Consider the following 13,066-nt stretch of genomic DNA (forward strand, 5'->3'; position numbering starts at 1 on the left):
AGTTTCAGGTAAGCCCCCAAACTTTGGACGCAAAAGTCCAGGTTTGGGACAGGACCAGACTGGTGGACACTAAAGTCCAGGTCTGGGACTGGACGGCTAGATTACCACAGAGGTTAATTCACTGCTTGGTTTGGGGGCGTGGAGAACATAAGAGCAGCCACACTGGGTCAGACCAGTGGCCCATCTATCCAGTGTCCTGTCTTTGAACAGTGGCCAATGCCAGGTGCCCCAGAGGGAATGACCAGAACAGGGCAGTTATCGAGTGAGCCATCCCCTGTTGTCTGGTCCCAGCTTCTGCAGTCAGAGGTTTTGGTACACCCAGATCTTGAGCATCTTGGCTAATAGCCACTGGTGGACCTGTCCTCCAGGAACTTAGCTAATTTGTTTTTTTAATCAAGTTATACCTCTGGCCTTCACAACATCTCCTGGCAACGAGTTCCACAGGCTGCTGAGCACTGTGTGAAGAAATACTGCCTTGTGTTTGTTTTAAACCTGCGGCCCGTTCATTTCATTGAGAGACCCCTGGATCATGTGTTAGGTGAGGGGGTAAATAACACTTCCCTGTTCATTGTCTCCACACCAGTCATGAGTGTACAGACCTCTAACATACTCAGTCATCTAAGCTGAACAGACCCAGTTTTTTTAATCTCTCCTCGTATGGAAGCTGTTCCATCCCTCTAATCACTTTTGTTGCCCTTCTCTGTACTTTTGCCAATTCTGACATACCTTTTTGGAGTTGGGGCAACCAGAACTGCAGGCTGTATCCAATAGGTGGGTGTCCCGTGGATTTATACAGTGGCATTATGATATTTTCTGTCTTATTAGCTACAGGGGGTCCCTGGTATGTGTCAGGGTTGTGTTCCTGAAAAGGGCGACGGATATGGGGAATTTTTCCCCATAAGAGATAATGGCCCATCCTGCCTCTTCCTGCCCCCCCCATTCACCTCTGACCCGCCTCTTGCCACCCGGTTCCACCCCCTCCTCTGAGCGCGCCCCATCCCCGCTCCTCCCCCTCCCTCCCAGTGTCTCTTGAATCCCGAGGAAGTGCCCAAAGAAAAGCCAGGCAAACGGTGAAGTGACGGTATGCGGATCAGGACTGACGTGAATCAGAACACGTTCCCCTACTGACGAACCCTGGATACACGAACTGACAGAGACATTTCCTGGGGACCCCCTGTCTCCGTTTCCTAATGGTTCCTAATGCTCTGTTCGCTGTTTTGGCTGCCGCTGCACATTGAGTGGGTGTTTTCAGAGAACTACCCACAATGACTCCAAGATCTTTCTTGAGTGCTAACAGCTAAATTAGCCCCCATCCATTTGTGTGTGTAGCTGGGAGATGTTTTCTAGTGTGTGTTACTTGGCACCTATCAACCCTGAATTTCATCTGCCATTTTGTTGCCCAGTCTCACTGGCTCGTGAGATCCTTTTGTAGCTCTTCGCAATCAGCTTTGGACTTGACGTGCTTGAGAAGTTTTACATCCGCTGCAAACCTTGGCACCTCACTAGTTAGCCCCTTTTCCAAAGGATCTCTGAATGTGTGGAACAGCCCGGGCGCCCATACAGACCGCTGGGGGACCCACTATTTACTTCTCCCCATTGTGAAAACTCACCCTTTATTCCTACCCTTTGTTTCCCATCTTTTAACCATCCACGCAAGGACCTTCCCTCTTATCCCATGATTGCCTACTCTGCTTAAAAGCCTAGAGCATGAGACCTTGTCCAGAGCTTTCTGACACTCCAAGTACCCTGTACCCCTGGGTCATCCTTGTCCACATGCTTGTTGATACCCGCAAAGAATTCTAATAGACTGAGACATGATTTCCCTGTGCTGACTGTTTCACAAGGGAGACCTGAGATCCCAGCTGGCCCTCGTGTCTTCCTTCTGCTTCTTTCTGAAGAGCAGAATTGTGCCATAGTCTCTATAGACCCTGTAGGCTGCAGGTTTCAATCCTGGCCAGGGCCATAGGGGCAAAGAGCCATTTCCCTTTGAACTGCTGGGTGGGGCCAGAGTGGTTCCTCGTGGACGTTTGCCCACACTGCAAGCCAGGCTCACTCGTGGCATTACCCAACCCCCTTGCTGGCAGCCTGGGAATGAGGAGCTGAGGGGACAAGGAAACTGAACTCCCCTCTCCTTTAAGGGCGTCCATGCAGGGGATGGAGGCTTAGGGGGAAGGGAGCTTACGCTGCTACCACCTGGGCAGTACCTGCTCGCTGGGTGTATACCAAACCTAAATGAGCTGACAGCAGGGTCTGAAGGAGTAGCTCCACCAGCTGACAGCTATAGTAGACTCTTATCCTCTTATATGGCCCAGCTGCTAGCATGGGACGCTCACCTCGTGTGGGTTTTGGGTTCCTAGAAGAGGTTTGGCCCTGGATTTCTGGCAGGACCCACCATGGTGAGCAAGGAACTCTCCAGCTCTGGCTGCAATATGTCCTAGCCCTGCCGCAACCCCCCTGGCGCTGGCCATTGGGGTTGATGGCTGAGCTGAAAGGTGCTTGTGTAAATATCTCCTCACCAGATCTGCTGAGCTCAGAGCCAGGCCTCCTCGGGGGATGCAGGCATGGAGAGATAGGGGATAAAAGGCTTCTGAGGTCTTTGCTGACCCTTGGCCTTCCAGATGGCCTGCGTTAGCACCCAGGCACACATGCTATCTGCTGCGGAGCGAGTGAGGCTGGGGGTGCGCAAACAGGGTCATGCTGGGATTCCTGCATTGTCTGGGAGTTCAGGGGGATGCTGCACTCCCCCCGCCTGCTCTTTGCAGATTAATGGCTGAGGCTGCATTTGCCAACGGCTCATTTAACGGCCTGCCTGGAAAACAACAGTTTGCAGGGCGGGGTGGCAGCCTGGCTGGATCGCTGCCAACCGTGGAGTCTAATGAGCTGAGTGCCCACCATGGGACTGGGCACCTGGGGGTGCATTGGGCAAGTTACCCCAGCTGAGACCTCAGCAGTATCCCCAAGGAACACCAGCATGAGCTTGGGGAAAGGAGCCAAAAGGGGAATCTCGCCTCCCCCTGGTTAGGTGGGCTGGGCCGGGCTGAGCTGGGCTGAGAGCCGCTCTGCATTCTGCATCCTTCGGAGCATGCCAGTCGCTGGGGGCTTACCCCATGCTGTCCTGTCTGGCTCTGCAGCACTTGTGGGGCTGGATTGCATAGGTATGTGAGGACGGAGAGGGGAACCTCAGGACAGGAAAGCTCAATAACAATGGGGGATTTCAACTCTCCCCATGTTGACTGGGTCCATGTCACCTCAGGACGGGAGGCAGAGAGAAAGTTTCTTGATACCTTAAATGTCTGCTTCTTGGAGCAGCTGGTCCTGGAACCCACCAGAGGAGAGGCAAGTCTTGATTCAGTCCTAAGTGGAGCACAGGAGCTGGTCCAAGAGGTGACTATAGCTGGAGCACTTGGTAATAGTGACCATAATATAATTAAATGTAACATCCCTGTGGCAGGGAAAACATCTCAGCAGCCCAGCACTGTAGCATTTAATGTCAGAAAGGGGAACTACCCAAAAATGAGGAGGTTAGTTAAACAGAAATTAAATACTAGAGTGAAATCTCTGCAAGCTACGTGGAAAATTCTTAAAGACGCCATAACTGAGGCTCAACTTAAATGTACCCCCAAATTAAAAACATAGTAAGAGAACCAAAAAAGTGGCACCATGGCTAAACAACAATGTAAAAGAAGCAGTGAGAGGCGAAAAGGCTTCTTTCAAAAAGTGGAAGTTAAATCCTAGTGAGGAAAAGAGAAAGGAGCATCGACTCTGGCAAATGAAGTGGAAAAATATATTTAGGAGGTCAAAAAAGAATTTGAAGAAGAGTCAGCCAAAGACTCCAAAAGTAACAGCAAAAAGATGTTAAAATACATCAGAAGCAGGAGCCTCTAAATAGCCAGTGAGGCCGCTGGACCTTCGAGATGCTAAGGGAGCACTCAAGGACGATAAGGCCATTGCGGAGAAACTCAATGAATTCTTTCTTCGGTCTTCACGGATGTGAGGGAGATTCCCACACCTGAGCCAGTCTTGTTAGGTGACAAATCTGAGGAACAGTCCCAGATTGAGGTGTCAATAGAGAAGGTTCTGGAACAAACTGATAAACTAAACAGTAATAAGTCACCAGGCCCAGATGGTATCACCCAAGAGTTCTGCGGGAACTCAAATGGGAAATTGCAGAGCTACTAACTGTCCTCCGTAACCTATCATTTAAATCAGCTTCTCTACCAGAGGACTGGCGGGTAGCTAATGTGACACCACATTTTTAAAAGGGCTCCAGAGGTGACCCCGGCAATTACAGGCCAGTGAGCCTGACTTCAGTACTGGGCAAACTGGTCGAAACTATAGTAAAGAACCAAATTGTCAGACACAGAGATGAACAGAATTTGTTGGGGAAGAGACTGTGGGTGGTGGGAGGGGCAGTGTGCTGGGCCTGGGGGCAGAATCGGAGGCTGGTGTTGCAAAGACTTTGGGTTTCCAGCTGGGATCTAAGGCACTTCCCCTGGGGAATAACCCAGGCTGTAGGAAAGGGACAGCATCACCCCTGTGCTGCAGCATGAATTTGCTCTGATATAATTGCAGTGCAAGTTGCCAGTGTGAATCCCCCTCCCAGCCCCACTCCCCCACTCTCAGACACGGTAGGGACGTAGCATTAGCCCCATTTTGCAGCTGGTGAAACTGCGGCACACGGAGGGGAAGCGGCACACCTAAGGCTCCCCAAAGTCAGCAGTGGATTTGGAACCCAGAAGTCCTGATGCGCCATTCCCTTCTCTAACCATTGCACCCCACAGCCTCCCCTCCCAGCACCCAGGAAAACGCTTTGAGGGGATGTCAGGATTGTAGGAGTTGCTTTTTCCCTGTGCTCTGCAGCAATCAAGTTTGTGCTCCGCTGCCCCCCTGTTGGCTCTGGGCTTGCATAGCGAGAAGCCCGACCAGGCCCTGTGTTAGCTCCATGTGCACCTCCAGGCCCCACACTCTGTACAAAACGCGTGGACACCAGCAGCGGGCTAACTGGGCTCACCAGCTGCTCACAAGCTGTGGGTTCAAATCCTGGCTCAGAGAGAAAAGCAAGAGTGGGCTTTCTGGACCTCGTTTACGTGCCCCACAAAATCACTGTATGATTGGCAATCTGCTCACAGGCATCCCAGGGCTGGCCTAGCAGGGGTGCTGCTGGTCGGGATTGAGGGGCACCGGTGGAGCTAGGGGGGAGGATCTTGGACGCCCCCTGCCCGCCGTTTCCCCAGTTTGCCTGCAGCTGTTAAGGGCAGGAGTGACACAAGAGTCGGGGTCTGGCTTACTGCGATGAAATGCCCTCGGTGTCCAGGCCAGGTCTGCACAGCAGGGGACAGAGATCGATGGAGAGCGTGGCAATAAACCCCCCACTGATTAACCATCCTGTTTCCTCCTGGGCCCAAGCAGCGCTAATGAGCTGGGAATGTGCGGCTTTGAACCTCTCCCGCCAGCCTCGGCCCCAGTGCTGGGAGCCCAAGCCCAGAGCTGGCGCTGCCCATTGGCACAGGCTAATCTCAGGGCTGGTGAGGGGCAGCAGGTGCCAGGCGTGGTCCTTGGAACTCCACAGTCCGGCCGGGGCCGAGGGCGGCTGGGCAGCCTGGGTGGCCTGACTGGGAATGGGACTAAGCTTGTGGCTTGCTGACTCAGGGCTGAACCGCCATGCTGTGAGGGACGAGACCCTGGCTTGGTGACTTTTCACCCCGGGCCCAGGTGAACAGTGAGGGTCTGGGCCAGGCCCCATGTGGTTTAAGGCATTACCAGTGAGCTGGACAGGGAGTGAGCACTGCCGGGGCAGGAGTGCCGCCCGCTGACACCATCACTCGGGTCAGTTTAGGGTTGGGGAGGCTGTGGGGAAGAGCAGGGGGACCAGCCCCAGCCAGGGGTCGGGCAACACAGTGTCAGGAGAGAATCGTTGCTGGCAGGGTGGCGCGGGCTAGAAGGCACATTCTGGGCTCTGTCTCGGGGCTGGGAAACTTGCCAGCACAGGACGTATTTTGGAGTGAAGGGCTTAGGACTGGCTATTTACACGGCTCATGAGAACAGCTCCACAACCTGCCAGACTTCCGGGCATCAGCCCGCTGCTAACTAGGGGGGCTCTGAAGAAACCTCTGCTATGGGCAGGTTTCTCCACCCAACTGGCCGTTGGGTGGGGAACTTCTTGCACCTTATCATCAAGCATTTGGAGCTGGCAACTGTCTGAGTCAGGGGCCCCACTTGGCTAACTGAGCCAGGTCTGGGCACACCACAGCAGTACAGCCCCAAATACAAGGAAAGCCTGGGTCGGGGAGAGGCCAGATGGGTTGCATTGGGCAGGATGTTGTGAGCACAAGGCCAGGGCGCTGACTGAGAGGGATGGAAATTGGCAGGTGCTCAGTGCTGTGAGTTATCACTCCGAGTAGCCACAATGACAGCTGCAGTTCTCCCAGGGCCAGACAGACAGACTGACACACACACACACACTAGGCAGGCTCACGTTCCAGCAGGTACACACACACACATGGGGACACACACGCTGTGCAGGGCTCAGGACACACACGGACGTCCTTTATGTAGTATACACCAGGTTCTTTTATCCCTTGTTTTACAAAGAGGGCCTTGCCCGCACGGAGGCATATCTGAAGCATGGGGGTGTTTGTTTTCTGCCAGGTTGGGACGTAGGATTTGCAGTAATTGTTCTGGTTGTTTTCTCTGCGGTGTACCTTGAAATGCCCAAGGTGTGTGTCTGTTAGCAGGGCCAGCTGCCACGTTTGGCAGGGATCTCACAGCATGGTACCAGGCAAGTCAAACACACTGCGCTCTCTTCTGGAGATTCGACTTCACTCCCGGTGTGCTTGCATGGTTGGCTGGTTAATGACAAATGGAGGTTGGTCAGACTGAAGGGGGAAGGTTGTTCTTTGTATGTAGAACAACGTAACAGCAGGGTCACTTTTGTGCAATGTGGGGCTTGGTGGTGGGGGATGCACTGGTGACCAGGCAGGAGCTTGAGGGCTGCTTTGTATTCAGTGAGGAGCAGATGGCGGCTGCTGTTAGTTTTAAATCAAATCTGCTGGCCACAGAGGCTGCAGCTCCCAGCATACACTGCAGCACCTGGGTCGGTGCAGAGGTGGGATTGCTGTGTGTGTGTGTGCGGGGAAGGAATACACCTCGCACCCAGGTTTCGATCTGGGGACCCCACCTGAGAGCACCCGGATCCATACCTGAGCACTGCGATTACCAGCCTGAGTGCTCAGTGCGGGGCCAGGGTGTCCCACGTGCCAGCTGAGCTCTCTGTAGTGTGACCTGGCGAGTGGGTACATGCTCTGCACGCCCAGTGAGCTCTCTCGCCAGGTAGTGCACCTGGCAGGTGGGTATGATCCTGCACAAATGTGCACGAGTGTGTGCCAGAGCCCTAGCTGAGCTTGCCAAGGGAGGAGGGTGCACGTGAGCAGTGGTGAAAGGCTTGGTCCTGCCTCAGCGCAGGGAGGCTCCATTCGATGACCTCTCCAGTCCCTTCGGTGACTCTAGGGTTCCAGTGCCTCTGTCTCAGCCCCGCCTTTGCCCCCATGACACCCCCACAAACCCAGCGGGGGCACCCTGGGGTTCAGCACCAGAGAGGGAGAGCGGGGAGGAGGGCCATCCAGAGGGCAGGTGAACAGGGCTGCTATTCTGAGCTGCCAAAGCTACAATCCTAACCAGCAGCCAGGCAATTGATTCCCAAGCGCGGCCAGAATCCCCCACCGTCCTCCTCACGCCCATGGGAACTGCAGCCCCTCCCCCTGGGCACAAACTGGACAGCCTGGCTGCGACCCACCAGCATCGCTCCCCGGGTGTCAGCTGAGCTCTGGGCTTGGCTTAGGGGATCCTGTTGCCCATCAGCCTGACCAGTGCAGGGCTGATTGTTGGCATCTTCCAGGGCTTTGCCGGCTCTCCCCCTCCCACCCTTTGGAGACTTTCATCCCAGGCCCAGGGGGACAAGCCTGGCTACTCTGCCCCCAGCCTGCTTGCCCTCCCCTGCCTCCATTAGCTCAGCCCACGCGCACGCTCTAGCATCTCCTCCAGCCGCTCCCCCTGGAGGCTGGCTGCCAGGAGCCCGTGCACACAGTTCCCTGGTGACGGTGCATGGGGTGAGGTGCTTGGGCGCACCCTCGGGGGGCAGAGATCCGTGACTACAGCTGTTCGGGTGGCGTGAGGCCAGCGAAAGACCCCAGGACAGGTGCTGCTGAGGGACACCGAGGTAAGAGCCTGGGGATCCAGCGTGGGGCCCACGGGGCAGGCTGGGAAGTTCGTCTGGCGGGCGCTGGAGACCCTACAGCCGAGGGCAGCTGCTGTGAAAGAGCCAAGGGCAAGATGTCAAGTGTGGGGCAAAATGAGGGGGAGACGTGCCCCCTGGACACAAGGCCAGGGAACGTGACCGGAGCCTGCCCGCCAGAGCCCACCGCAGGAAGGGCTGGACTGAAAGACGGGGAAAGGGTCCTATTTTACCGGCTTGTCAATAAAGGACTCTCTTGGGGGTGGGGGGGCGTCGGAGTTTGCCCAGTGGATTATACAGATATGATTTACCAATTTTATTGGCATACCCTATCTATCTATCTACCTCTCCCCAGCTACCCTGCAATCTGTCTATCCATCCATCCATCCCTACATACACCCCATCAGCTTTATATCTCCATCCACCCCCTCTATCTATCTATCCATCCCCAGACACCCCCTCTATCTATCTACCTCTCCTCACCTACCCTGCAATCTGTCTATCCATCCATCCATCCACCCCTACATACCCCCATCAGCTTTATATCTATCTATCCCCATCCATCCCATCCATCTATCTCTCTCTCTCTCTATCTATCCACAAACCCTCTATCTATCTATCTATCTCCATACACCCCCTCTATCTATCTATCTATCTATCTATCTACCAACCTACCTACCTTCATTTTCCCTGCTCCGGGTTGGTGTCTGGGTTGCGATCCATGCAGTGCAGCATGTCCAGTGAATTCTCAATGGCACGTAAGTGCTGGGGGGTCCTTTCCGGCAGGGGGTCATGCTCCAGTCTGGGGTTCAGCTAAAGCGTTTTGCTGACGTGAGGGGTTCTCCGCTGTAACACGCTGGCAACTTCTGGCTTGTTCATTTCCCTGCATTTTGGAGGCAGGACAAGACCCTGAAGGGTGAATCCCTAACAGCTTCAGAGGCCAAATATCCCCCCACCCAACCCCCTGGACAAAGCAGCCTGCAAACAGACAGACAGACAGAGTCCCAGGGAGGTGAGTGCAGACATGCTTCTTGCGGCCGGCCCTAGGATCTGAACCCAGCAGCATCTGCACAGTTAAATACCCAACTCCCAAGTGCCCCCAGGACAGAAGCAGGCTGAGCAGGGGCCACAGGCTGGCACCTGGGGACAAGCTGGGACTGGCAGCTGCTTCCTCCCCTTCCTTGTTCAGCTGGGTCCCTGCTGAGTCAAGGGCACACGGACCCCGAGGACAGGATACATCTGTCCAGGAGCAGCAGCAGCAGCGCTGGTCAGCAGGCCAAGTGCACCACTGGAGGGGGTCGCCCCGTACCCCAGTGCCAGACCCCCAAGGGCTCAGCAGCCCAAGGGCAGCTCCTCAGTCAGTGCTGGTGTAGCGGGCACAAGACATGCCAAAGAAGAGCTTAGAGCTCGCTGAGAGGGGCTGAAATAACCTCGAGCCACCAGTGCTGGGCCTGGAGCCCCCCCGTCCTAGGGAGCCTGGGGGAAAAGGATGTGGGCTGATCTGTCAACTGTTTCCCCGCATCCGGTTCTTAAATTCTGCCAGGGCACTGAGGTCTGGGGCTGTGGCATCTGGGGAGCTCGGACAAACAGTAGCGCAGCCGGTTTTGAGAATCTGAAGGGGGTGGTTACACTTTTGCTCCTCACACGGTGTCTAATACACACGCAGGGCAGGGGCGAAGGGTCCGGTATGCACAGAGCTGGCTAATAGGGATTAGCGTGGGTGACTGCGTGGATAAAGCCCTGGGCTGGGACTCAGGAGATCTGGGTTAAATTCATGGCTCTGCATAGGTTCCTTTGGGCAGGCAAGTGCACCTCCCTGGGCCTCAGTTTTCTATCTGTAAAATGGGCAGAATGCCCCTCACTTCACCCGCCTTCTGTCTGTTTGGACTGGGAGCAACTTGGGGCAGGAACTGTCTCTTACTCTGTTGCTGTGCAGCACCTGGCACAGTGGGGCCCTGCTCTCAGTTGGGGCCCACAGGGTGCTACCATTATCCAAACAGGAACATGAGGCTACCACATGCTGGGACCTGGGGCTGGATTCAATAAGATTCACGCATTAAGGTCGCCCCGTGGTATCCCCCGTCCTTCCAGCCTCCCCCATTCTGCAAAATCTCGGAAAACCAGGAACCACAGAGTGAAGAAATGGATCCAGCAACCTTCCCTCTGCCCTCTGCGAGCTAGCAAGAGCCACTGGGACTCAGCTGCATGCTCTCCGGCGGCAGGCACTCTGTGGGCAGCTACCTTGAATGGTAGAGCTCAGCAGAGCTGTGGCTGTGCTATAGGGCAAACTGGGGGGGCCCTGCATGGGGGTGCAGGGGTCTGAGCACCTGCCCTGAACCCTGTGCATGTGATGGAAGGAAACAGGTGCCCGGGTACTCTATGGGATGCCGTTTGGCTCATTTCAGCACAGCGTGGGTCACTAGTGCACCCCTGGGGCTGGCCAGCCAGACGTGCCACAGGTGTGTGGGTCTTGTGCTGGGTAAGTGTCACGGAGTCCCCGGGCGATGCTCTGGAACTGCTCCCCACAAAGCCAGTCAGGACTTTGGGGGCCTCCTCTCCCTCGGAGCAGACTTGTTCAGGGCAAGAAGCTCACACGACTTCACCTCCTGGGTCTCTCCTTGGAGCATTCAGCATCCTCTGCCCCTCCGTGCGCTTCCCACAGCGAGCCCACCCAGGCTGGGTCCTGGGAAGCCACAGGGTTCTGCACCCCACTTTGCAGTCAGACATGACTCTCAGCCAGCAAAACAGAGGTTTATTCGATGACAGGAACAGAGTCTAAAACAGAGCTTGTAGATACAGCGAACCAGACCCTCGGCGGGTCCATTCTGGGGGGCAGTGAGCCAGACCCCTAGGTCTGCACTTCACTCCTTATCCCCAGGTAGCTCCAGACTAACCAACCCCTCCAGCCCCTCCTCTCTGCTCAGCTCCTTTCCCGGGCCAGGAGGTCACCTGATCCCTTTGTCTCCAACACCTTCAGTTGGCACCTTTGCAGAGGAGGGGCCCAGGCCATCAGTTGCTAGGAGACAGAGTGCCAGGCATTAGGTGCACTGGCCCTTTGCTGTAGCTGCCAGATACTTATCCCACCAAGATACTGCCTAGGGGACACTGAGGCACCAACACAGTATTCAGAGCAAACATTAGGAACAGTCCCAGTTCGTCACATCTCTCCCCCCTTCGAGACCGAACTGAGCCAGGTCACTCCAGCCAGTGACCTGGGGAAGTTCGAACCCACCACAACGTTCCCATGGATGCCCCAGCATCTCTCCAATTCCTTGGTGTGAGTTACACCAGGCCCTCCAGTTTTTGTGCCCTCTCTTGGCTTGAGTGTGCTTGATGGCACTCGCAGGCCGCATGTGGGAAGGTTTATGCGGCCTGTACCCTTTTGCACCCCAATACTCCTGGGGTTTTAAACTGGGACAGGGTCTTCTCCCAGCACTCTGGGCTGCAATTCGGGCTCTCTTGGTTAAGAGCCCCCATCTTGGCCTTGGCCAGCTCTGGGCTTGGGCAGCCACTCCCCACCTTGTGGCCCAGATACAACCCTCTGCCATCCCCATCTTATACTTTCCAACTTTTACCATCAGTCCCACCTCCTTGAGGCAGCCCAGCCCCCTCTTCACCTGGGACACCTGTTCCTCCAGGGTCTGGCTAAAGATGCACAAGTATCAGCTTATCAGTGTCTGCCAGGGCCAAGTTCTCCATCCCCTCTGCTGGTCTAGAATCTCCCCAGGCCTAGGCATGGGGCCGGCATTGGACACTGTGATGGCTTTAAGCTTCTGATAGCCCCCATAAACGAGACCATCCTGTCTCCTTGGGGATCAGCCCCACGGATGAGGCCCATGGGCTGTAAAACGGCTGGATCCCATCTAAACGCCAGCATGTCCCTGACCTCTCTCTCCAGGATCTGGGTTGCTTTCCCAGTGACTCTGAAATGGGGAACACCTGATGGGGAGATTGGCTCCCACCTCAGGGAAGAGATCCACCAGGGGGTCTTTCCCCTTCTCCTCCCAATCCTCCCCTTTCCAGTCCAGGGGTCCCCTCACTCTCCTCCATCCAGCAGCTTGAGAGGGAAGAACCCTGTGGATTCCTGGGGCACCACCAGCTGCCTCCTGATTCCCTCAGTTCTACTTCCTCTTGGGGAGTCCATTCCCGGGACAGGAATCCCTTCCCCACAGGACTCTGTCCCTGCAGCCTTTCCCCAAGGGGGTTTGCGCGCTGTTACCAGCAAGTTCCCTCAGCTTCTCCAAGGAGGGATCTCTCTACAGCTCGGTCTGGGATTCAGCTGCTGGGGCAGGGAGTGGGACCTGCTCCCTCTCACTGGCTGGGCCTGGGGTCACAGCCTCCCTGAGCCTTGTCCCTGGTAGCTCCCTCCCTGCTGTATAATCATTTCCCAGCAGCACGTCTGGACCAGGCAAAACCTGGTTGGCAGCTGACCTGCCTGCCTGGGTGTCCCCCACTCAGCTGGGGTCTCAGCCCCCCCGTGCTCAGCGCTGCCCTGGCTGTCCCAGTGGGGGCAGGCAGCGAGCTCTCTGCTCTGGTTTCAGCATCAGAGCCAGCGTGAGCCCCCTCTCTGGTGTGCAGGGGGCGGGAGCATCTCTCCCTCCCCTCAGTCTGCCAGGGGGCTGGTTACAGGTAGGCAGGTATCCTGAGTCCAGCAGCCCCTCCCCGCTGCCAGCAAGGTCATTTGCATTTTCACTGACCATTTCCATCCCAGCCAATTGGTTCCCTGGATTTAAATTCAAACCCTCGGCAGTTACAGGAGCAGGGCCTGGATCCTGTCCCAAAGGGAGACAGTCACCCCCCAACAGGGCCTCCCAGCCGATATCCTGGAGAACCCCA

Source organism: Chelonoidis abingdonii, chromosome 13 (assembly GCF_003597395.2).
Source record: "Chelonoidis abingdonii isolate Lonesome George chromosome 13, CheloAbing_2.0, whole genome shotgun sequence".
NCBI lineage: Eukaryota > Metazoa > Chordata > Testudines > Testudinidae > Chelonoidis > Chelonoidis abingdonii.